At 39.4% G+C, this 26472-nt stretch overlaps 1 protein-coding gene across 3 annotated transcripts in view; it reads left to right on the forward strand.

Annotated features, from left to right (window-relative positions):
- Nucleotides 1-26158, forward strand: part of LOC124718937 (pre-mRNA-splicing factor 18) — a 115112-nt gene extending 88954 nt beyond the window's left edge. Inside the window, exon 6 of one of the 3 annotated variants that reach the window (XM_047244600.1) lies at nucleotides 24272-26158. The gene's annotated coding sequence lies outside the window, so the exon portion shown is untranslated. Of the gene's footprint in view, nucleotides 1-1856; nucleotides 1971-10658; nucleotides 10804-24271 lie in introns of those variants that run through there. The other 2 variants (XM_047244602.1, XM_047244601.1) reach the window with 2 other exon arrangements.
- Nucleotides 26159-26472: the final 314 nt, after the last annotated feature.

The raw sequence follows: 26472 nt of genomic DNA on the forward strand, positions 1-26472 counted from the left end.
CCTACTCACGTTGAAGTACATCATTATTCAAAATGTAACATCCAGGTAAACAATTTGCTAGAAATTTTAAAAGCAAATCACTGATCTAAACGTAAAATATAAATATTAAACTAGTTAAACTGTTTTCTGGCATTATGTATGTTGAGATCACAAAAATTCACTGCAATGCACGTGAGTGTGTTCGACACATTCGTGTGTATAATTTATGCAGCTCTGCACCAGTTTCAAATAGTGACACAAGATACAAGTGTGTGACAGTATCCATGAAGTACTTCAGAATCTCTAAAATCTTTATAAAATTCAGAAAAGAGGTTTTCCAATCTTTCTAATATTAATAAAAGTAGTTTTGAAATGTTCCGAAAAAATTGCTTTAATAATACAAATTTGATTTCATAATATTTAGAATTACATTCATAACTGCTGCTTTGTATCAAATACAGTGATAGGTACCATCATAGTTGTTTACGTTTAGACGTACTTTGTGTGGAGCAAACTCGACATGCTTCAGTTTTACAGAACCTTCGTGTGCTCTCTACTCTGTCGTGAGTGCACAGTGTACGGGTCTGCGAGACCTTCATTTTATTAAAAGTTGAACGTTGGACACTGTGAAGGAATTAGGCTGGTAACCGAGACCTTTAGAATCAGCTCTGCACTGAGCCTCTGGACCGAGGCCTAATGCACCACACCTTAAACGTGCTACAACTCTGCGAACACGACTTTGCCTGCCGATGGCACGGTCTCGAACTTTTTTGGCGTCTGTGATCCTTTGTAGTCCATCTCTCGTTTTTGGGGTCAAAACGGTGAATGCGGCTTTCACCACCTGTCACCATAATGATAAGGAACCCGTCACCCTCACGCTCAAAACGCAAAAGAAAATGTTGACAGATGTCGAATCTCTGCTGTTTCGTGCCCGAAGTGAGCAATTGAGGCCCTTTATCGTGCACCGAGATAGTAAGTTACACATCACCGTGCTACAATTCGGAGTCCTTTAGCAGTAGAGGGTCGACACTTGTGTCGACAAAATAGAAAGTCGACCGAGTAATGCGTTGACATTTAATACCTCAAGCGATATTCAGAGCAGAATAAAAAATTCAGAAGCATTAATTTTCAGATAAATATCTCTATGTTTTGAGATATTTCATCTTTCTTGTGGGAGAACATAAGTAGGAAAAGTATCGGGCCCTTGTGCAACCTTTGCAGTGTGTCACAAAAATGAAGCAAACAGCAAAGTAAAGATTAAGAAGACACAAAACCCACTACTATGACAAGAATGACTTCAGTGTTAGCTGGTTACTTCCCGTGTCAACAGATGACCCCACAGTCCTCCGTTCCTACGCATCTGTCATCTGCAGCACTCCGAGGATTTTATAACGCCACGCTTGGCACAGGCAGTCGACAGACGATTTCACTGACTGACTCGCGATGTGCTCAGTGGCCGGTATACGTGCCGACACGAGAAACAGTTGATTTTGACCAGAAAATTGTGTGTGTAAAATAGGCTTGAGAGAGCATCACAAGCTGTCGCCATCACCAGCCACTGCCAGATAAAGGCCTCCTGTAGCCATTACAGCCTTCAGTTAAACGCATCCGTGTTGCTTCCCCTACTATCTCACAGTGGGTCATTGCCTCCGTCTTTTATTATGAGGTGCGTTCAGAAAGAAAGTCCATTTTGGAAAAAGACTTGTAAAATCATTTTTTTTTCAAACCAAAATTAATTTTTACAAGAAAACGCATTTCATAACCTATTTTTGTACATAGATGCCACCAGTGTTCAAACATTTATCACACCGAGAAATCACCTTTCTTGCAAATGATTTTTTGGGCTGACAGTGTTGTTTTGGTCTTTTGTTTTTCAGGCAATCGTGAATCTCTCCATTCCGCCGACCATTGTTTTGCTTCTGGAGTGATGTGACAGACCCGAGTTTCATCACTGGTCGCAATTCTGTTCAAGAATTCATCTCCCTCATCACTGTTTTAGGTAGTAAATGTCAAAGTACTGCCACACTTCATTTTGTGGCCACCTGTGAACATTTTTGGGGTTTTCTCATTCACTTTCTCAAACAAATCGTTACAGACAACAGAAGGCCGTCCACTTTGTGTTTCGCCACGAACATTGTTTTGCCCGTCATTGAATTGTCTCCTCCCCTTTCTCACCATTCCGTAAGTCATTAAATTTTCACTGTGAATCCTTAAAAGTTGATGAATTTCAGCTGTTTGGAAATCTTATTACTGAATGCACTTCACAGTTGGGGCTCAGAGATTGTCTTAAACATTTTGAACTGTCAGTAACAAATTTAAACGTGACACAATCCAGCTGTAATTGTGTCAGTGGAAAGACAGTGAACTAGAGAGACGAATACAAATGTGCGGAACTGCAACACTGGTGCTACGGTGGCAGTAGAACAAAATGTTACTTACTTTCCGGACACACCACGTACCTTGCCAAATGCAGCTGAGGACTCCTTCGGCTCATCTGCCATCTGTTGCCCTTTCTGTACATCTCATCCACAGCCATTTCATTTTCATAGTAATTACGTATGTGTCCCGTCAAGTTTGTATTGCAATCCATTTGTCAGTTTTCTTGTCTTCGTGCTAATTCCCAAATTGTGGAATATTTTCTCGGTCTTTATTTCCCTAACAGGGGTGTTAAGAATAGGCTGCCGGAACAGTCCAATAGTCAATCCGTAACTTCCGTATCTTGCTATGTTTTGTGCTTCTCTTACTTTTGTCTCGCAGTCACCGTACGACACCAATGCTGCGAGGGTCCTGCTATTTGGTACCCTTGCACAGTGACACAGCTTCTGCCCTGTGGACTTTGCTCCATTGTGTCGAAGGTGCTCAGAAAGACTTTTCTTTTTCTTGTTCCAGAGAAGCCGAACACAATGTATTTCCTATAATGTATAACTCTAATTTCTCTTAATCAATCAACTACACGTCCAAAACATTCCAGCTAGGTGTCGTCACGTGTCGATCTCATACGAGATTCAGAACACTAGTACAATAAAATATTAACATCGATGCTGTGAGGATTTCTTTGGTGTCGTGGAGATCATGTGCACTCTGTGCCTTTCCCTTGTGCCCCACGGAGCAAACGATTCCACCCAGCAGGTAGAAGAGCCAGTACGAGCCCTGCATTGGCAATAGCACAGATTGGTGCAATTCTGATCTGCACAAATTGTCAAAAAACCTCTCAATAGTGGGGTGCTTCCTACTTATTAACTGCCTTAATCCACAAATATCTTTCTTTGCCCAATCGGTATCCAGGATGCGAAAAATGTTGTTCTGTAAATGACATGTTACGCCTCAACTGCACCTCCCTGTTGTTCACAGAACAACGGTGAATTTTTAAATGGCTGTCATTGAGAGTTCATGTTAAAATTGATAATTGGCTACACACTGATTTCACAGTCCCCTTGGAAGCTTAAGTTTTGACAACCCTTTTTAGTGTACTGAAAGCACTCCAGGCTGTTTTTACTCCTTCATTCATTTCTTTGGAGCCCATCAGGCCACTCCCATTTACCACTTAAATACAGTTACTTGTTACATGCTTCTAGGATTTTAAAGTTCATTCACACAAATTTCTTTTCAGTGGGCCAATTATAAGCACATTGGATGAGGATTTGTCACAGGAGACATCACACTAATACCACATAACACTGCCTCCAGTGTCAATTATAGTGGGACACAATTCGACGAGGATGCGAGTCGTATCCATCGGAAGCCACTTCTTGACAATTAGATCCTATACAGCCGTCAAACTGCAGGGATGTCGAATGTTGCATTTCACCTGCTATTCCAAATTGGCCCAGACATACTCTGCAGCGTTAAGATCTGGTGATTTAGAGCACCACTCGAGATTCGAAAGGGTGCCCGAGTGTTCGTCAGACTGGGAACGTTCACACGCAGCTGTTTGACTAGGGGCCTTGTCGTATCAGATGATAGGAGTATATTCTTCCTGAAAATGTAAAAGAGAGGGGGAACACTCGGTCACGGAGAATGTCGAAATAAATATCCTGTTTAGAGTTCCCAGTACCCTAAGTGTGTAGACTCAAGTTGTGATACAAAAAATGCCATCAAAACATCACAGAAGCACTTCGTGTCTGAACTACACATTGTGAGTTAAATGTCTTATTGGGCAGTCACTACACTACACACCTTAGACCATCTCAACAGTGCAGAATTGTGTCTCGTCGAATTGCACTACGTGCCTCCAGTCTAGGGATGGCAGTTATGGACAAAACAACTGGTTTTCAGTTGTACCTTTTTTTTTTTTCATCTCCAGTTTAAACAGCTTGTTAAAACTCCGCAAAATAACCAATTTCTGAAACAACTGATTTTGCTACTATTTCCAGTAATAAACATAGACATAGAACAAGGACTAGAAATGTGTGATGCAAAACTCCGAGGGAGTCTTGGAATTTTCAAGATACTTAGAATCAAAATATAAAACAAAGCAGGTAACTGAAAGAAAACTTAGTCTGTCCACAGTTCACTGCTTTCCTCCAAAAGAAATGATGGCTTGAATATTACAAAAATTGCCTGTATTCTCCTATTGATTCTGATGTTTAGAAACTGTTCGAAAACTGTGTTGTAATTGAGGGTCATACCACCATGCACTCATTATGAGTAGTCAAGTGTTAAAGGGTGAAAACTGAGGTTGGAGAACTCTATTTTTCGTGTTAATGTACCCACCTCCAAGAACTGAACACAGGTAAAGGCACAGGCAGCAGATCAGCTACATTCTATTTTTATTATAAACTGTCAATTAATTGTTAAGTTTTTAACTTATTACTGTTACCATAATTTGCAAATGAAGCATTATACCTCATTGCCACTGTATTTCGTAAAATATTTCGAGACTAGGGTTGTTACCATTTTGCAATACAATGGATGTCTGGCGATGACAGAAAAACTACCGTATAGACCGTGTGCGGGCCGGTCTTACACTCTGGTGTGCAGGTTCGTCAGCTAATAGGCCACGCTACACGCCAACAGATACATTATTGTCTCAGCAATGCTGTACAGATTTTTGTGTCGTGTGTTTGTTGCTCATTTCTGTCGGCATTGTTATTAAAATGGCATTGATCACTTTTCCCATTTTCTATAATAAGCCAATATTTCAAAGCAGTGCAAATTATACGAATAGATATTAGTCATTTAAAAAGAATTAGCACCACTGCTATGGTAAATTGATATATAGTTCTTTTTAGTTGGTTATTGTTGTCGTGGTCTTCGTTCCAGACTGGTTTGGTGCAGCTCTCCGTGCTACTGTGTGAGCCTTTTCATCACTGAATAAATACTGCAACCTACTTCTTTCTGAATCTGCTTAGTGTATTCATCTCTTGGCCCCCTGTACAATTTTTACCCTTGACGCTTCCCTCTTCCCACTCGATATCTCAGAATGTGTCCTTGTCGACCGATCGCTTCCTTTGGTCAAGTTGTGGCACAAACTTCTTGTCTCCCCAATTCTGTTCAGTACTTCCTCATTAGTTATGTGATCTACCAAACTAATTTTCAGCATTCTTCTGTAGTACCACATTTTGAAATCTTATATTCTCCTTTGGTTTTTTTAAGTAAATTGTTTGTTGTCCATGTTTCACTTCCAAATGTGGCTACAGACCAGACATACCTTCAGAAAAGACTTCCTAACACTTAAATCTATATTCAGTGTTAGCAAATTTCTCTTCTTCAGAAAAGCTTTTCTTGTCAGTGCTTGTCTACATTTTATATCGATTCTACTTTGGCCACCGTCAGTTATTTTTGTCCCCAAATAGCAAAACTCCTTTACTACTTAAAGTGTCTCGTTTCCTAATCTGATTCCCTTAGTATCAGACGACTTAATGTGACTACATTCTATCATCCTTGTTTTGCTTTTGTTGATATTTGTCTTGCATCCTCCTTTGAAGACAATGTCCATTCTGCTCAGCTGCTCTTCCAGTTCCTTTGCTGTCTATGATATTGTTACAATGTCACTGGCAAACCTCAAAGCTTTTATTTTTTCCCCTGAACTTTAATTCTTACTCCAAATTTATGTTTGGTTTCCTTTACTGCTCGTACAAGCTACATATTGAATAACATCGGGTCTGGGCTACAACCGTGTCTCACTCCCTTCTCAGCCACTGCTTCCCTTTCATGCCCTCTCAACTTTTAGAACTGTCATTTGGTTTCTTTACAGGTTGTAAATAGCCTTTTCCTCCTGTGTTTTGCAGCTGCTAACTTCAGAATTTCAGAGTATTCCAGTCAACATTGTCAAAAGATTTCTCAAAGTCTACAAATGCTGTACACACAGGTTTTCCTTTCCTCAATCTATCTTCCAAGATAAGTCGTAGGGTCATTATTGCCTCACACACTCCAGTATTTGTCCGGATTCCAGACTGATCTTCCTCGAGATTGGCTTCTACTGGTTTTTCTATTCTTCTGTAAAGAATTTGTATTGGTATTTTGCAGACTTATTAAACTGATAGTTCGGTAATTTTCACACCTGTTGGCAACTGCTTTCTTTGCAATTGGAACTATTACATTTTTCTTGAAGACTGAGGAAATTTCACCCGTCTCACACATGTTGCGCACCAAATGGAAGAGTTTTGTCACAGCTGGCACTCCCGAGGCCATCAGTAGTCCTGACAGAACATGGTCTAGCCCCAGGCCCTTATTTCGACTTAGATCTTTCAGAGCTCTGTCAAATTCTTGTCACATTATCGTATCTCCCATATCATCATCTATGTCTACCACCCTTCCTATAATATTGCCTTCAAGTTTACCTCCTTGTACAGACCCTCTATATACTCCTTCCACCTTTCTGCTTTCTCTTCTTTGCTTAGGACTGATTTGCCATCCGAGCTCTTGATATTTGTGCAGTTGCTTCTCTTTTTCCTGTTTGTGGTATCTGTCTTTCCCCTAACGAAATATGCTTCTAAATCTTTACATTTGTCCTTCAGTCGTTTCTGCGTAGCCATTTTGCACTTCCTGTCAATCTGATTTTTTTAATGCTTGTATTCTCTTTCACCTGCTTCATTTTTGAATTTCCTCCTTTCATCAGTTAAATTCAGTATCTCTCGCATTATGTAAGGATTTCTACTAGAGCTTGTCTTTTGGTGTATTTGATCTGCTGCTCCTTCACCATTTCGTCTCTTAGAGCTACTCATTTGTCTTCTACTGTATTCCTTTCCTCTGTTCTAGTCAAGAACTGTCTAATGCTCCCTCTGAAACTCCCAGCAATCTCTGTTTCTTTCAGCTGATTCAGGTCCTGTCTCCTCAATTTCCTACCTTTTTCCAGTTTCTTCAGTTTGTAGTCAGAGTCTACATCTGCCCCTGGAAATGTTTTACAATTTAATACCTGTTTCCTAAATCTTTGTTTTATCAATATATAATCAATCTGAAACCTTTTGGCATCTCCAGGTCTCTTCCCTGTATACAACTTTCTTTTATGATTCTTAAAACAAGTGTTAGCTATGATTAAAGTATACTCTGTGCAAAACACTACCAGGCGGCTTCCTTTTTCGTTTCATATTCACCTATTATTTTCCCTTCCTTTCCATTTCTTACTATCGAATTCCAGTCCCCCATCACTATTAAATTTTCATCTTCCTTAACTGACTGAATAATTTCTTTTATCTTGTCATACATTTTTTCAATCTCTTCATTATCTATGGAGCTAGTTGAAAGAAACTTGTACAACTGTGGTGGGTGTTGGCTTTGTGTCTATATTGTCTACAATAATGTGTTCACCATGCTGTTTGTACAAGCTTACTTGCATTCCTATTTTCTTATTCAATTTTAGACCTACTACAGCATTACCCCTATTTGATTTTGTATCTATAACCTTGTATTCACCTGGCCAAAAGTCCAGTTCCTCCTGCCACCGAACTTCACTTCAGGTAACTTCACCTGATCTATTTCTCTTTTTAAATTTTCTAAACTAACTTTCCATGCTCTGACACATAGAATGCCAGTTTTTTTTTTTCTCTCTGCTGTCGATGACATCCTCACGAGTAGCCCCCACCTGATCAGAATGGGTGATTATTGTACCTCCGGAATATTTTACCCAAGAGGACGCCGTCATCATTTAACTATACAGTAGAGCTGCATGCCCTCGGTTTCCTTCACTTTCAGCTGTTCACACTACCAGCACAGCAATGCCATTTTAGTTGATGTTACAACGCCAGATCAGCCAATTGTCCAGATTGTTCCCCTGCAACTACTGAGAACACTGCTGACCCTCTTCAGAAACCACACGTTTGTCTGGCCCCTCATCAGATACCCCTCCGTTGTGGTCACACCTACTGTATGGCTATCTGTACTGCTGAGACACGCAAACTACACCACCAACAACAATAACAATGTCCGTGGTTGGTGGGAGGCCCTGGTCATTACTTAAAAGAAACTGTTATAACTGAGACCAAACAGATACTGAAAAATACTGATTTTCAGAACAAAAATACCAGTATTGGTGTTAACCGCTGGTTTTTCCCATCCCTGCTCAGTCAGCTAATCTCTGGTCTCTTTAACGATTGGCACCCCAAAGTAGTGGAGTTTTGTTTGCCCTTTTGCAATGCATCCAGCTCTAAAATTCCATCTGTCACATGCAGTTTCCTTCACAGTATTTCGTAAATTGTGTTTTATTCATCTCATGCTTTACCAGTACATAGAATGCAGACATGACTTATTCACAACATTAACACAAGAAATGTGTATGGACAGAATCCAAGTAAATCTCTGCACACTGTTGTACACCGCTAGAAGAGGGAATTGATATTCTATGGCATCTGTAGGCTATTTACCTCACTGTGACCACAGCTCACTTTTCAGTGTACAGGTGGAGTATATCTCCCCTGCACTACCTGCCCAGTTCTCTAATGTGAGTAGACAAAATTGCCTCACCGAGTTCTTGTTTATATAGTGGAGTTGTCTTCAGTTGATTAAACAAGTAGTTATTTGCAGTTAGTGACTTTGTATATAGAATATGTTTCTGTAAACAGTGGCTGAGTGGTAAGTGTTTAAATTGTAGGTTACGTGGGGGTAAAAACTTCGCCTTTTATTGTTTTACTATATATCGAAACAAAACTTGCAGCAATGTTATATCAGTTCCGCTTGCAACACCTTGTTTGACATCTTGGTAACATTGTATAGGACTTTCATTGTCACCCAATTACGATTAGAGGAGTAACAAAAGTTTTTATAAAAAATTAATGTTGCAGACTCTCACCTCATACTGTGGGCTATGAGTATGGAGGCTTGTGGAAAGAGTATGCAGTGTGCACTTCTACCCCAACTGAAGAAAATAAAATGATTACAAATAAATACATGCAAAAACAAACTAGGAACTGTATTTTCCAGTGACTTCAAAAATTAAATGTCGTATTGATCTGAGAGTAGGGCCACGTAAACTTCTGTTAAAGGAAATGCGATCTCGCTCTATTGTTCATTCTTTCTTCATCGAAACAGTTTGTACGAATCGGCCGAGGTATTTTCTATCGTAGCCTGTTGTAAGATGTTTTCTTAAGGCAACCTCTGAAAACCTGGCAGCCTTGGACAGTTGCTATATTGAGTACCCATTTTCATTAATGCCAAGAGGTTGACGGGAGAGCAACCTCTCTTAATGACTGTCGAGTTCATGTTTTCGCTCAGTTTTAGGGGGGTTGGGGGGGGGGGGGGGGGGGGACTGCTATAGAAGATGTGATTATATCGAAGGGTGTATGAGTGGTAGGAATGTGTGAAAAAACCAGTACCCGATGAAAAGCAAAATCAATATAAGTTCTCTAAGGTGAATGATGAGGCATCTAAGGTGAAGAAACACAAACAAAAAATATCGGAATACTCTAGAAGGGACTACACAAGTCGAAGTACAGGTTCTGGAGTAAAGGTTCGCAATAGTTTCTCGATGGGCTACTTTTGCCCCATTCTGCAATTTTCTTATTTGGCAGTCTACAGATAACACACAACTAAAGTCGTGGAGGTCAAGGAGGATATTGGAAGCTTATAGAAGCTACTTTCAAAACAGATTTTATCTGATGTTTAAATTGTTCCACACTCACCAAACACACAATCAGAACTATACAAATTTTACATAAAAAACATACAAAAGTAACTTACTGCATTTTCTCCAGTTGTAGGCATCTGACTGCCACAAGGTTTCAGAATAAAACTGAGGAGATGATGACGTATCCACTGCCTGGTGAGAGAATGGCAAACTTCTGCTTTAGGGACCTGAAAACTTGAAGTGTTCTCTTGCCCCATGTGCTCTTTTACCTATACCTACCACAAGTATGATGATGTCAGTGACCTACATGGTGTTTGTGGGAAAGAGATTGCATTGGTAAATGTGATATCTTGCTGCTCTCTATTGTTGACAGCGTATCGTAAAGCCATATATTTGTGTTGTAGTTGCTTGGTGGAGAATTAATGAATGACCAGAAAGTTACTACACTTCTCTCACCATTAAATTAGGTTACTGGTAGCCTGCATAAATACTTCTGTTTAAGGAATTGCTGGCACTTACGGAGTAGACTACACTGTCTACAGTATATCTTCCGAGATGGATGTGAACATGTCTGACGAAATGGGACTGATCGTGTTCGACTCTAGAAATGTAATCTGCTGTATTGCATTGCTTGACTTATGTTGAACTGTAACACCTAGGTGACCTACTTTTGTTGCAGAGGGAGACCATTTAAGCCTCTGGGCGTCTTCAGATGTCGAGAGAGTTGAGGCTGTGGTGATGCATTTGATACCCCTCATGCTGCAGGGATGTAGACAGGAGTTTGTGAAAAGGGGGAGGGGGTCTGGTTTGTTGAAGAGGACCATAAAAATACCCATGTATTTATTTATTCTGAAAACATATTCATTTTTTAATTTTATGTACATAATTCGCTTTTGGGTGGCCTTCATAGAAATAGTATTTTGACTATAAAACTGAGCAAGAAAAAATATATATTCTCAACAGTGTGTGTGTGTGTGTGTGTGTGTGTGTGTGTGTGTGTGTGTGTGTGAGAGAGAGTGAGAGAGAGAGAGAGAGAGAGAGAGAAATACCCAGATATACAATTAAATATTTCTTTATTTGGCGATATAACTTCATTTTATTGCCAAATGAGTTAAAGCTCTAATATTTAATATAATGTATTGACTCTTCACAAACAAAACACAGTTCTATCTTCTAATATACACGATAATGATGGAAGCTGAAGAAATTCACTGAAATCTGTGCCATGGCCGGGACTTGATCCTGGGTCTCCTTGCTTACTGAGCAAGTGTGCTGTGCTGGTCATTACACCACCACAGCATTACAGCTGACATAGCTGCACGGACTACCCTGGGCCAACGCCCTCCCTAACACAAACTGCACTTCAGCTGATTTTCTCCTCCTTAGATTAACACTATTGTCTAGGCTCTCCGGTATTGGAATAGCACCCCACTGTGGGACGTAATGTGGAAATCCTGCCTGTTCCTCAGGCATAGGTGACCTATAGATCTGATATAAAAATTTTCCTTGAGACATTTGAGTCTCATCTTCATCTATGATAATGACGTAAGCTGAAGAAATTAATTGAAATGTGAAATGTAAGCAAGGAAACTTGGGTCCAAGTCCCGACCGTGCACAGATTTTAATTCTTTCTTCAGCTTCCTTCATTATTATAGATAAAGATGAGACTTGAGTGTGTCGAGGAAAATTTAATTATATCAGACCGTCTAATATACGTTTTACTACTGCAGAGCAGAAGAATCTTAATGTTAGTCTGAATAATTTATGTTCAAACTTCCTTTGACAACAGCTATCTTTTTCGTACTACAATCTTGTATTTAAATGTCCAACTTACCTGAAACCAGGTCAGAATTCCGTCACCATATCAAAGTTTCACGTCATTAAGATTCTTCAATTTCCACGAGTGCTTGAGAACATCTTTATATATTATTTCGACAGTTAAATTTAAACTATAGCAACCAAATTCATTTACAAAATAAAACAATACACAGATACTATGAGCTACAGTTTTGGGATCTTAACATTGACTCGTGCATCGATTTCAACTAGACGTGTAATGTATGCGGTGCCTGGAATGACTCTCCGTTTATCTGTGATAGTGTGCTTAAACAGTCCTCGATGCTAATAAACTCCTCTGTGACATACAACATACATTATCACTTGCATGACGTTGATTTACAAGTACATTAGAGTTGTGACAGTCTCTGTCTCAGTGCTCTGAGGATATTACGAATAAGACATTTCACGTAGAACATCTTTCTTGCAGTACAACTCAAAGACACGATACATTGCCGTTCCTCAAATGAGCTATCTTCATGCCCAGGGACACAGTGCAAAATGACAGTCACTAGCTGTCTTCCAGTGTAAATATCGCCGAACTGTATGTATTGTCGAATCGTATGTGAAACGACATTAAAATTTTAAAAAATGGAAAAAATTTAATAGATGGAAAACAATCACCGGTATAAAGAAAACTCGGCAAACAAAGTAGTAAACAAGTTAATTCCTTTAAGTGAATGGAAAAAGCATTATACAGACCTTTTAACTGAAGACAGACCCCAGTACACTAGAGGCGAAGAAGATACGACAGAACGAACAGTTCAAAATAGACTATCATGATAGAGGAAGTTTAGCTAAGATGGAGAATGGCCAATCACCTGGGCCTGGAGATATTCCTGTGAAATTATTGAAAGCTGGTGGACAGTATTTGAGGAAAAGAATATTACACCTTATGAACAACTGCTGTCAGTGGATTAAAGTTCCGTGGGAGTGGAAAAGGTCATATATAGTCTCTGTTTTCAAGAAGGGAAATCTAAGAGACAGAGGCATCAGTGTGCACTGAACGATGAGCCGCTTATTAGACAAAAATATGGCTGATTGTTGGACACTCTATTGGAGAAGATCAGAGTGTGTTGAGACAGGACAGATCCTGTACAGATAACCTCTTTATTGTACAACAGCTAAAGGAGTTAGCCATAGCATTAGGGAAGGAGTTAACACATAATGTTTGTAGATTTAGCTAAAGCCTATGACACAGTTCCTAGAGCAAAACTCAGGGAAGCTTTGAAAGATTTAGATACGGATGACTATCTTTTACAGATTGTTACTGAAATGTACGGAGATAATAAGATACAGAGGGTCAAAGTTATCAGGAAGGGCTGAGACAAGGTTGTAGTATGTCACCAATCTTGTTCAGTTTATATGTAGAGGTGGCTCTCCGAAGGTGGAAAGACAGCTGTGGAGGAATGGGAATTATTATTAACGATGTACAGCTATTTTCGTTAAGTTTTGCTGGCTGTATCTGTTCTGTGCTATGGGTCACGACTGTAGTTTTTAAATGCTGTCCTGAAAAGACGAATAACAGCTGTGGAAATGGATTATTTATGAAGGAGTGCTAAAATATTGAGAATCAAACAAAAAACTAATGATAATGTGAGAGCCCGAATGAATCCAGATTGAAACACTGATGGACAAAATTGAAAGACAATCTCTAAAGTGGATTAGACATCTGTCAAGAATGCCAGATCGTTGATGGCCAAAGAAAACTTTTGCACGGCAACCACCTGGCAGACGTAAACGTGGGAGAGTACATTCTCGAAATGACCACATCGACAGAATGATGGAGCATTGCGGGATACGCAAGGAGGAGACACTGAATAGAGAAGCTTGGCAGAAGATAACAGGAATACAACAAAATGTTATTAACTGATCTCTGTATTAATTAATCTTGTGATGATAGTAGTAATAATTGTTTCTACAACTTGAAAACATTGCATTTGAAGATAATCGTAGACTATCTGAAAATACTTCAGTTATTATAGTGGTACTAGAGCGTAAATAGATTACGGACGAAGGAGTCGAGGGCGGGGACGCACGTCGCAGCTGGCTCGGAGGAATTCGAGCTGCCAGCTGAAAATACTTTTTAAACGAATGAACTGTAGAACGTGTTGTCATCGCATACCCCTTCTGTTCTGCATAAACTCCTCCCCATCGTTCCATATCGGAAATGGTTTTTATAATTGAATGCTGTACAGATGACCATATTGGGCACTATTTTTCCATTTGGACCATTAATGGCATAAATTTTAAGGAAACTTTTTAAAGAAATGCAGCCTTACCTTTTGGGCAATATTTTTGTCAATAAACGGCAAAACTAAGCCTATTTTTATGCTCCAATTTTAGTTTAACATTATTCGTTGTTACGTTTACCGCTCCACTGCTGCATGAAATACTGAAATATTTGCAACGCCAAAGTTCTACCGATCTCCAAATAACGACTCCACTGCCAACATTGTTGATAGATAATTAGGCTATTACTGTAGTGTGTACATATTTGTAACTTTCCATAATAATAGTGGACAAATCAAAGGTTTCCTTTTCTCGCTTGTTACAAACTAATCTGTCATTAGAAACTATCACAACAGCACGCAGAACAGAAACAATAAATGGCAGAACTTACATTAAATTCAACTGGAAGTAAGAACTCAACTTATTACCAAAACAAAAAACGAGCTGAAGTACACCCAACAGTGTACCATAGTTGCTCTCGGCTAATGTGCAGGTGAGGAAAAGCTGATAGTGCTGTCGATAATTTTAGTCTATCTATCGGCCCCAACACACATCCCTTTTTCATCATACCATTGAAAATCAAAATATCTTTCAGTTTCACTACATGGGGCAACTAGGTAATGTGTAATTTCACTTAGTAGTTTTTTTTTTTTTTTTTTTTTGTTTTTTGTTTTTTTTTTTTTTTTGTTTTTTTTTTTTTGGGGGGGGGGGGGGGGGTTGTCCAGATCCTGCCCTTTGGCTAGGTCCTTACGCGCTGTGAAAAGTATTCTCAAAAGTGATAGAGGATGCAATGAAATTAGCATTGCCGAATATATGCTGATAGCACGTTACACTCGGGGACAGGTTCTTCAGTATGGTCGACAGTAGACAGTTCCAATTGTTGAGCATTTTTAGATAGTAGCTCACTTAACGACTGCAAATAAGTACTCAGTAAACTGAAAATAACTCCACCATATAACCGTGTGCTCAGTGAAGTTATTTTATCTCTTCACATAAGAGAACTGGACTGGAAATGCTGGGGAGACAAAGTCTCTGTGTAAACTGAAAATGGAGCAGTGCTCACAGTGGTGGAAGAACACTGCAGCTGCCATACATGGTGGCAAAGAATAGCAGTGCACAACAGTGTGCACAGATTTATGTGGATTCTGTCCGTACACATTTCTCGCGTTAATGTTGTGAGCGACTCGTGTCTGCATTCCGTGTAGTGTTAAAACACACTGTGGAAAAGAAAGAACCCCGGGCACGTCTGCACACTGTGTCGCCAGTGATTCATAGTAGTGGAACACACTGTAGTTACTTCTTGTGACATAGTGGGGTTGAGAGAGTGGCGAATCATCTGCTCGCTCTTCACTTTGCAGACCTGTGAACAAGGGAACTGCACAAACCCGACCCGGTTACGTACCCTCCCTCCCCCCGTTGCACTGTTACACCCCCAGAACACAATTTATCCATTAATATGAATATCTACTGTAGCATAATTTTGTACTGGTAAACATTTTTACTAGATGCCACAGCATTGAAGTTATTCAAGAAAAACTTTTTACGTGATCTTAAAATGCCCATGCCCCCATGTCAGTGCTCACAACTGAGCAGTCAGGTTTTTGATATGTTGTTCGTGGCACTCCCTCCTCACTGTACAAAAATTTGTGACTGTACGAACTTTTTCCTCCAGTCGACCTGTTTCTGGGCTATAAGCTTTCCGTGACGTTACCCAGTGTGGCAGTCACGTATAAGTGCACGTGTCCACAGGTGTATATTCACTTAAATTTTACAGCTGTGAACACGTTTTAGTGCAAGCGAGAAAGTCACGGGGAACAGTGTTGTGCCTACGAGTATTTTTTTGCACGTGCTTAGTTGTCTGTGAAGTAGACTGTTCAAAATGGCAGCTAATCGACAGACGCTGGGACCTTCTAACACTAAAAAGTGTAGAAAGAATGAAAAATTCATCACCATTCCGATCAGGTACTGAACGTATTAAAAGACAGTGAACAACTAGGAGGGGGAGGCTGGAATCGTGAGCGTGGAGAAATGTGCCTTAGAGATGATAGTGTGGAAGCAGAGCTTTCAGACACGTTTCGATCAGGTGAGATATGGCACGATGAACTACACGACGTGCAAAATCACGCATTTACAAAATGGGAATGTTTACTAATTCATTCCACAACGTTACAGCTACGAATTTCTTTAGGCTACTATTTACAGGAGAAATTCTCCAGTATGTAGTTGATGAAACAAATGACAATGCTGTGAGTAAATTTCTAAGTGATAATATGAAGGATAGGGCTAGGATTTGTAGCTGGAAATGTCTTAGTATCAATAAGATACTTGTCTTCTTAGGTATTTTATTACATATGGCTAATGTGAAAACTGCTTGATAACAATATTATTGGAAGAAAAATCCTTTGTTTCAAATGAGAGGAATAGCAATGAGCACACAGTGACAGATACGTGATCATCCTACGCTCGTTACGTTTTGCTTAAAATCCACAGCCAATTGACCGAAAACCAGAAGGTAAATTTATAAAATACAGTCTTTGCAAAATTATTTTTAACAGTAGAATGTCTCAAGTTTATTATCTGGGCAGAGACCTATCCTTAGATGAATCAATGACAATGTACTTAAGACAATATATATATAGAATAAGAGACAGAAATATGGCATCGAAATGTACAGTGCTCAGCCGTAACAATATGTCCACCTACCTAACTGCCGGTATGTCCACCTTTGGCACAGATAACAGCAGCAACGTATTGTGGTAGGGGAACGGTGAGGCCTGGGTAGGTCACTGGAAGGAGTCGACATCACATCTGCACACACAAGTCACTTAATTCCCGTAAATTCTGGGAAGTAGGCAACGAGCTCTGATGCCACGACCAATCGCATCACAGATGTGTTCGATGCGGTTCAGATCTGGCGAGCTGGGGACCGGCACGTGTTCCTCAAACCACTTCTGTCCTCGTGGACAATGCTACTGCCACTGGGAAACGTGAAGGGGTGTGTGTGGTCTGCAACCAGTGTACGGTACTCCTCGGTGGTCACAACACCTTGCACGAGCTCCACTGGACCCGTGCATATAATCTACAGAGCAGCATAATGGAGCTGCCAGCAGCTCGTCTCTGTCGCGCAGTACAGGTGTCGGGGAGCCGTTCCTCTGGAAGACGACGGATTCACACCCTCCCATTGGCACGACGAGGAAAGTATCACGATTCGTCAGACCACACGACACTGCCACTGCGCAAATGTCCAGTGTCGACGGTCGAGTGTCCGTTTCGGTCTCAGTTGACGGTGTCCCGGTGTTGACATTGCCACACGCGCGGGTTGTCTGCTGCGAGGCCCACCCTAAGGAGTGTTCGGTGCACTGTGTCTTCAGACATACTTGTACTCCACCGAGTATTAAAGTCTGATGTTAGTTCCGCCTGTCGTGTTTTACGAGTGTGCCCGGCCTACGATGTCTGACAAATGTAATGAGGGGACACGTGGTTTCACATCACTTTCACCACGCGTTGAAGAAACTCACCACAGCATTCCTCGAACACCCGACAAGTCGTGCAGTTTTCAAAATGCTCTGCCGAGCCTCTGGGCCGTCACAATCTGCCCTCTGTCAAATTCAGATTGTTCGTGCACTTTCCCCGTTCTACACTCGGACAGCACGCTCACTGATACTACGTGCATCGTGCGTGTGTGTCTGCCTAGCAGTCATTCCTCACCAGGTGACTACTATTGCCTGGATGGTTTATATTGATAGTAGGTCGACGGTCATATCTGGAGACCGGATTATATGCATTCGCACGTTACGTATGCATTTGCATATTTTAACTAAAAACTAGTTACAATGCGTATTTTCGCTCTATGTTTACAATATTTTAAAAATTTTGGCGTGCAGTCTCTAGCTCAGTCTAGCTTTCACGTCTCACAGATTAACCGCACGTAGAACTGCGTGCAATCACAAACCGAGAGTCCACTGCCTAGCGAAATCATTACAGAAGAGGAACAGGAACAGGCAGACAGAGTCAATGCTCCTGCGCTCGTGGTTAATGCCCTCCGCTGTCACAACGTATGCGTCGGCAACAAATAAATTAAACTGTGCAAGCTTTTAGTCACATTCATTGTTTCAGTTTAGCTTTCTATTTACTTATACACGGTTGAACCTGTTTGTGCTGTGTAATGTGTAACGTACCATGCCACCTGAAAAAAGAAATGTCATTTCGTGGATAGCAGACCATCCTGGAAGATTTACATGTGATGGAATTGTTTTATATTGTCGAGTTTGTGTGAAAAATGTTTTGTGCAAGAAAAAAAGAAAGAGAAAGAGAGAGAGAGAGAGAGAGAGAGAGAGAGAGAGAGAGATTCAAATAGACCAGCATGTCAAGACAAGTCCTTATATCGCAGGAATGCAGAAGAAAGAACCATGACAACAACTTCTGACAACAGCAAGTTGCAGTAGCAGGGATTTGTCCAGAGGTAACCAAAAGAGTCGGCTTAACATGGATCTATGTGAAGCACTCATTGCAAGAAAATATTACTCATCACAAACTTACAAACCATATCGTAAAAGGCCTCCTGCACAAATATTGCTTAAATCAAAATATGGCAGACGAATGAATATGTACCGACAATTTACGTAAATGTTCTGGATGAAATATGCAATGAACTCGAGGACAGCATTACCTGGATTTCAACTGATTAAACTACAGGCACTTATCCGTTACATTGCAAATTTAATTGTCGGTGCTTTAAAAGAAGAGCATCCTCCTTCCCATTTAGCGTTTCCAGAATCTTCTGCACTTGAAAGAGTGCTTGTGTTTATTTCAGAAGATGCTCCCTATATGATCAAAGCAGGAAAAGCCCTCCGAGTCTTTGATCCCAATTTGATTCGTGTGATGTGCTTTGCTCTTGAAGTACATTGCCTTGCTGAAGAAGTACGTTCCACATTTGTGAACGTAAATAAACTGATTTCATCCACAAAGAAAGTGTTTCTATAGGCTCCTGCTTTCATCAAGACCTACAAAGAAAAACAACTAAATTTGCCTTTACCTCCCGAACCAGTGGTAACTCGTTGTGTCAAAGCTGTGCTGTTTTTACAGTGAACATTTCGAGGTTATTAGAGTGGTAATAAACGACTTCGATAGTGCAGAGGCTTTGGCGGTTTGCTATTGCAAGGAAGCTTTTAATGATTCTGGTATCAAAAAAGACATTGCTTTGATTAGCACTCATTTTTCCCCCATATACCTGCAAGTATTGAAAACGTTGAAACTCTAGGTTTGGCGTTGAATGAATCTATTCAGTTAACGAATAAAATTGTTCTAGTGAACTCCTGATTGTTGGAGGTATTCCCAAGAAAACTTAAAGAAAAGTTTGAAAACATTTTAAACAATAACACAGGCTTTGAACCCTTGTGCCAAACTGATAGTTTTATTAATGGGCTGGGTGAGCTTTTACCAGAAACAGCAAGTGCCAAAATAGCACCCAAATTAAAATACTATTCAGAAAATGATATCAGCGTTCTAAATGTGTCGATTTTTCGCGGGGCCGGTGCTCTTTCTCGTAATTGATATGCACAGATTCAACTTTGACATATAATGCAAGCAGTAACTATCATGTTGTTTTTTAATATTTGATCTTGCATATTTCGACACTTTCACACATATTTTACAGTTTTTATGATTCATATAATACGGTGTCTAGTCATAACATTCTGGCCAATCAGTGTACATGCCAAAAACCCTGTGAATAAGTGCACTGTGTGCACATGGGGCCTTGATGATATGGATGGAAAATCTTTTGCTGAAAAGCTTCTTTTGTGTTAGTTGGGGGAGAAGCTGCATGCTGGCATTATATTTACATGGACAATTTAGCTTTGTGTTAGTTAATACCTTGAACCTGAAAACACATTTCTCTGAGACATTGAGGTTAAATAGGAGCAACACTCCTGAATAAGTAGGACATGCAAAACTCAGTAAAGGAAGCACAATTGCTTGCTGTTTGCGAGATGTGATGATCCGGAAATGGAATTATGGATGAGATGTTAGATACATTTGTATGTATGGGACTGATAGACAGGATCAGACACAAGACTATCTCCTAGTCTAAAAAAACTATTCCTCCACTTAATTGGCTTGCTGTTTTTCAGTTCACATGATCTTTGCAACAAATGCTTGTGGGAGTAAAATGACACTTAGATGTGAGAAAGAGAGCTCATAATAAAACATATTGTGCAAAAGTGGAAACCAACTGAAGGGAAAAAGCAAATCGTGAGGAAGAGAAGTAAAAAGTGCACCCAACAGGAAAAGCGCGAGACTGTCCAAAAAATACTGGATTTTGATTGTATAACAACATACAAAGAGTGAGCATTTTGTTTTACAATGAGCACTGATATTTCCAGAGAGCTATTTTTTTTCATATGAATAATGCCTGATTATTTTTTTTTATCTTTGATTATTGTTGCGATGCTCTCATTGCCAATTTTTGCTGCTTTGCCAGAGGTGTGTATTTGTTTCTTGTTTGAATGTTTATTTTCCTAGCCCATGATTGTTTGAAATAATGCTTATGTCATTTATCAGACGGTGCAAGTGTGATGGATTCTTATGAGTTAAAATAGATGTCAATATTTCAGGTACAGGATAAAAAAATGCAGAATTTTGCACAAGGAAGATTTTGGCTTGTAATACATGAATGCTTAGAAGTTTCCACGTTGCAGTTTAGTGGCTCATAGTTAAGACCACAGTGAAACAGTTAAAGCACCATTAACCTTAAAATATTGTCATGCAATTTTATAACGTAAGTGTTATCATGGTGTCTGAGAGACTCTAGAAGTTTATTTTGAAATATACAATACCGTCTTTAATTTTTAGGTGTTTATTGAAATCCATTAGTTACATGTATTTTCAAACACATTTTAGAGCAAAACATTAGCAAAAAAGGAAAAAACACCCACACAAGAGATGTTCCAAAAAAAGGGAACTTTTCTATGTCATTTGAAAATCTAGAAATAAATACTTTCAGTAATTAAATCCAATGCCATGTCCGCCTTTCTTAAACAGTTAAGTAAATGAAACGACTGGATAATTTCAAGGATAAATTCACATTATTATGTTAATTTAAAAAGTTATTACAGGCTTCAATATTGGTGTTATATACACTGATACGCCAAAACATTACGACCACAGCTCGCCGCGATGTTGGATGTCACCTGGTGGTGTTTCGGGCATGTAACATGGTAACAGAAGTATGTAAGGGGCTGCAAACAGGAAAATCCATTGAGATAAGTGACTTTGACAAAGGGCAGATTATTATTATGCAGAGCCTGTGAACGAGTATCTCAGAAATGGCAAAGCTGGTCAAATGTTTATGTGCTACTGTTGTAAGCACGTACAGAAAGAGGTACAAGAACAGTGAAACTATCACTCGACACAAAATGGTTATATGTCCACGACTCTTTACAGAACGTGGGATTGTGAGGCATGTCTGCTCTGTAAAGTACGATAGATGGTGATATATGGCATCTCAGCCAAAAGAGCACAATGCTGGTACACACAAGAGTGTTTCGGAGCACATTGTTGAACACGAAGCTCCACAGCAGGCCACATCTACATGTTCACATGTGGATCCGACGACACGGTCAGTTACAATTGCAGTGAGCAAGAGACTATCACGTTCAGCCATCGATTAACGGAAACATGTTGGCTCTTTGGATGAATCTAATTTTTGCTTCACTAGGTCAATGGTAGTCTCCACAAATGCCATCATTGAGGTGAATAGCAGCTCAAAATGTGCAGCACACCAGGGATGCAGGCTGGTGGCAGCAGTATTATGCTGTGGGAGGCATTCTCCTATGCTCGCACGGGACCTGTCGCAGCAATCGAAGACACGTTGATAGCTGCGAGACACCTGCATCACTTCGTGCTTGATGTCTTCCCCGGTGGTGATCATCTTTGATCAGTACAGTGGTCCGTGTCTTGGAGGCAGAGTCATGCTACTGTGGTTTTGGAGCATTATAGAGAACTCACATTGAGCAAATTTGCCTGATGTAAATTCTGTGGAACCAAATCTGGGTCACTATCGGGGGGCCATCACCACATCCGCAAATCAGCGGCCTGTTATTTATGCGAAATATGTGACCTGCACATGGGCGTCCAATATTACATACCTCCACAAGCCTAATAACAAACTGTCACATCACTGATATGCAAAATCGTTCTAAAGATGAACAAACAAGCTATTAGGCAGATACAATGTTTTGGCTCATCAGTGTAAGTATTGGATCCTGGTGTCTGTCATACGTGTAATATTTAACTCATAATTCATCAGTACTCTCAGTATATACATCTGACATCTACATCAACTGTGGAAAGGCAAAAGCATTTCACCAGTACACACAGTGCAGCCTGAAGAGTGATACTGCTGACAGTTCCTGATAAGTCTGTTAAAAATGTTTGTACTGCAGCAGTCACATACGTACATACATTCTTTCTTTCCCCTGATTAATTCTCAAATTGAAGAGTTGTCAATATGAACACAAACTTTTGCTAACAGTACTGTGAAAAATTGGAAAATATTATGTCCAATTGTACCCACTGAGAAAAGATAACCTATGAATTCATTACCAGATCGCTGCAAGCTGCAAATACAGGTAAAAGCCCAAAGAATGCTTTCAGTTGAAGTCTGTGTCATTTACAACAAATAGATCCTTTTGAGAGAACTTTTATTTTACAGTTTCATTGTTCAACCACAGTAGAATATCGCCTACAGTATCTTGAGGAAGAAGAAGAAGACCCCTTCTTGTTCAACATCCGGATTCCTATCCGAGGCATTAGCCTCAAGGTACAGACTGGGAATCTGCAACACATTGTTGGTCATTGTTTTTTTCCATTTGAAGCTCTATCCTAAATGTAGGGAACATGGCGTATTGTTTTACAAGTAGGTCGGTGCGGCAGTGTTAACTTGAGGGTTTGAAGTTCTATGTGTCACTTTCTATCTCATAATATGGATTAGTATTACATTCATTAAAAATTTCATTACCCTTTCTTCCAAATGCATTTCAAAGTTTGGATCATTTACTCCTAGAACTCATTGAGAATAACCCGGTATTCAGGCTGTTTTGAATTACAAAGTGCACCTCGTGTACTTTTCAGTCGGAGGTCAGGCTTATTGCAGTGAAGGTGGGTGCTGTTTGCCCTTCAATAAATGCACAGTAAAGCTGCAGTAACATTTACAGATGAACAATACCAGCTGCATGATTATCGGGATGTGTTTATCGTTATTTTGTGTTATTGTGATAATTATGGTGTAATATATTATGGCTGTTAGAGACAGTGTCTTGTAATTAATTCTTACAATATGGAGCGTACACGAGAAAAGGAATCAGTAAGTGAGTTACACAAACTCTCCCAGTTCCATCCAATATATTCATCACAGAGTAATGAATGTGTTTTAATAACACAAATGGTAATTTCCAGGTACATACTGCACATTTTATATGAGAACGCTGTGCTGCTTTGCAGTTGTAGCTGTGGTTGGAACAGGATAACCGTCTGTGTTGCCAGCTACATATAACGTGGCAAAGCAGACAAGCAGGGTATGCAGCCAAGAAAGAGCTGTGAGAGGGTGATGCTGGGTCTGTACCAATGGAACTGGAGTGTCACAAATACTACCAGTAACTCTGTAATATGTTATGAGCAAAGCTCATTATTGATAACCTGCAAAACATCAATCACAAAGCTATTTTAATCCAGAGGAAGGTTATCACCAAGCATACAGATGAAATGAATACTTATATGAAGAGGATAGATTGCTACTCACTGCATAGACGAGGCATTGAGATGCAGAAAGATACAATGGAAAGACTGCTACTCTTAATTTTTGGACAAAAATGTTCTCCTTCAGAAGCCAAAACACACACACACACACACACACACACACACACACACACACACACACACGGCTACTGTCTACAGTCATTCAGGCCCATGAGGGCACACGTGTTTTGCAGTCTCCTCACTGCGTCTGTTTGCAAATCAACACCACCTCTACGTGGTGATTAGCAATCTATCCATTTTGTATTATAATTCCTAATTGTGCTGAAGGTGCAGACAAGACATTTTCCCACCATTGCAAACATAATTTTTTTCTTTGTTTCAGCTGTAAGGTAAATTATTACTTATGCATCACGTGTTTCTTTACTAGTGGGAAATGACCAATCGTTATGCCATGTCACCTTTTTTCAGCTGTACGATTACCGATTCCACCTTCACCCGAGTTGCTGCACATTTCCAATACGACACCAGACTCTCGCCCGCAATAGAGGAAGAACAGTATGCCAGACAGGCAGGTATAAAAGAAGTTACGGCTGAACCACCAGTAATTTGTATACTACCTTGTGGAACTATAACATTTGAATCAAAATGTATGTAATCTAAAAACATGACAGTTCGTACTTCCGAGGATAGTTAAAAAAAACAGCCATTTATGAATTTGTTATGTGACAGTTGGTCCTGTCTTCGTGAGCCTTTTAACAGTTTTAGAACTGGAGCATGCTCTGGGGCAAATACTGCAAAAAACTGTCACGTTTATTTGCATGTTCTACAGTTTAAATGATGAACAGACTAGCCTTAATTCAAATTCAAACAAAATGTTTTCAAATCAAGATATGTTGTAATCTATTGTTACTTATGTCTATATGATAAAGAGGATTTGTAACAAAAAGGTAGAGTAACAATAAGTCTTTATTACATTAAAAAATAAAAATTTGTCAAAAATGACAAATGGCAAACAATTTCTTTGTTTTATAGCCATATATTATAACACATGAGGTATATGGGCTCCCCAATGTACATAAAACTATGTAAATAAATTACTGTAATACATTTGTTTAGAATTTCAGTTGATCATTACCTGTAGGTATAATGGATGCACTACATTAATAAGAGACTCTTTCATGAGTCACCTGGAGTACTATAAGAACTTGAGCAACCATTTTAATGTGGGGCTTTCCTGCAACTAGAACCCTAAAATTGAAAGTGCAGTCTTACTGAAATGTGTCAACAATTCACAAGCCTGTAATACTGCAGCAAGCCTTGTTAAAAAAAAAAAAAATGTTGTACTGAAAATATTATCGGTGCAGAATACTTCAACTAAGGTGATTACTTATGTAGATATATATGACTAAAAAGATAAACACACTGCACAGCTAAGTGCGCAGTACTTACATAGTACAAGAATAGAGTTAAAAATACAACTGCACATAGTGAGCGAGTGTCGATTCTGAGCTAAATGAGGTCAATTTAACCAGGTTACTGACTACAATATTAACTAGTAATTAATTAAAAAATTTTAAGATTTCACTTACAGGCAACAGATCTTTGTCATTGTCCGAAGCAGGTACTTTCCTTTGTACAAGCTATTACTAATTCTATTAGCCTCATAGCTGTGTGATTATTGCACATAGCACTGAATCATTACAAAGTACTGAAGTTGCACAAATATTACTCTCATTTTAGTGATTACATACTGTCAACAAAAATGTATAAAACAATAAAGCTTTATTATATAAGGTATTTGCTACTGTTATATCACTGGAGTATGCAGATATGAACTGTAATACCTGCAGATTTCTTCAGCTCCACGGCTGAGATCAATGCTGGTCATTTACACTGACATTTGTACTAAAGAGTTATACTCAGGCGTTGAAAAATCACAGCTTTGTATAAAGGATGAGATCCAGTTTTCGTGAAGATATTAAAAACAGTTCGTATCAGAAAACAGGCTCCTCTAAAAACTAATTATACTTAAAACTGAGGTCACTGTTTTCTTTATATTTAGCTAAATAGCAACATGCTTACCAGTCAGATAATAAAGCATATATGCTACAACAATAAAAATATATTCCTTTGGAATAGCTTCTAATATATCTATAACCCACAAAACAGGATTTGCATACTGAAATTGCTTATATTGCAAATACATTATACAAATAAAATTGTGTATTTCAATAATCAAATAACACACTTTAATTATGCTGTGTGAGCCATAAATGTCAATAGTGCAAGACTGTCATCTGGGCAAATAACCCTGTATGACTTATCAACTGAAATAAATGCTCTCTACTAGCAGAAGTATTTGAATTTATACACGTGATAAATATATATCTATAAACATACCTTCAAAAACGATTTTTATTGCATCTAGTCTTTTATACCCACAGTTACAACAATCAAGTCTTTCAATTCCAAAGTAATACAATAGCATACTTAGAAATCCCTTATTGTGCAGTCCCAAAGTTTTTATTGCATGTTTTCCGTCATACAGCAAAACACATGAAATTTGTGTTATGCACTGCTAATTACTGTGCCACGATTCTCCCCTAGCACTGAAGCCCCATCTAACTAACCAGTGTGATATTTCTTTGAAATAAGTGACCACAACTGGA

This window comes from Schistocerca piceifrons, chromosome 10 (assembly GCF_021461385.2).
Source record: "Schistocerca piceifrons isolate TAMUIC-IGC-003096 chromosome 10, iqSchPice1.1, whole genome shotgun sequence".
Taxonomy (NCBI): domain Eukaryota; kingdom Metazoa; phylum Arthropoda; class Insecta; order Orthoptera; family Acrididae; genus Schistocerca; species Schistocerca piceifrons.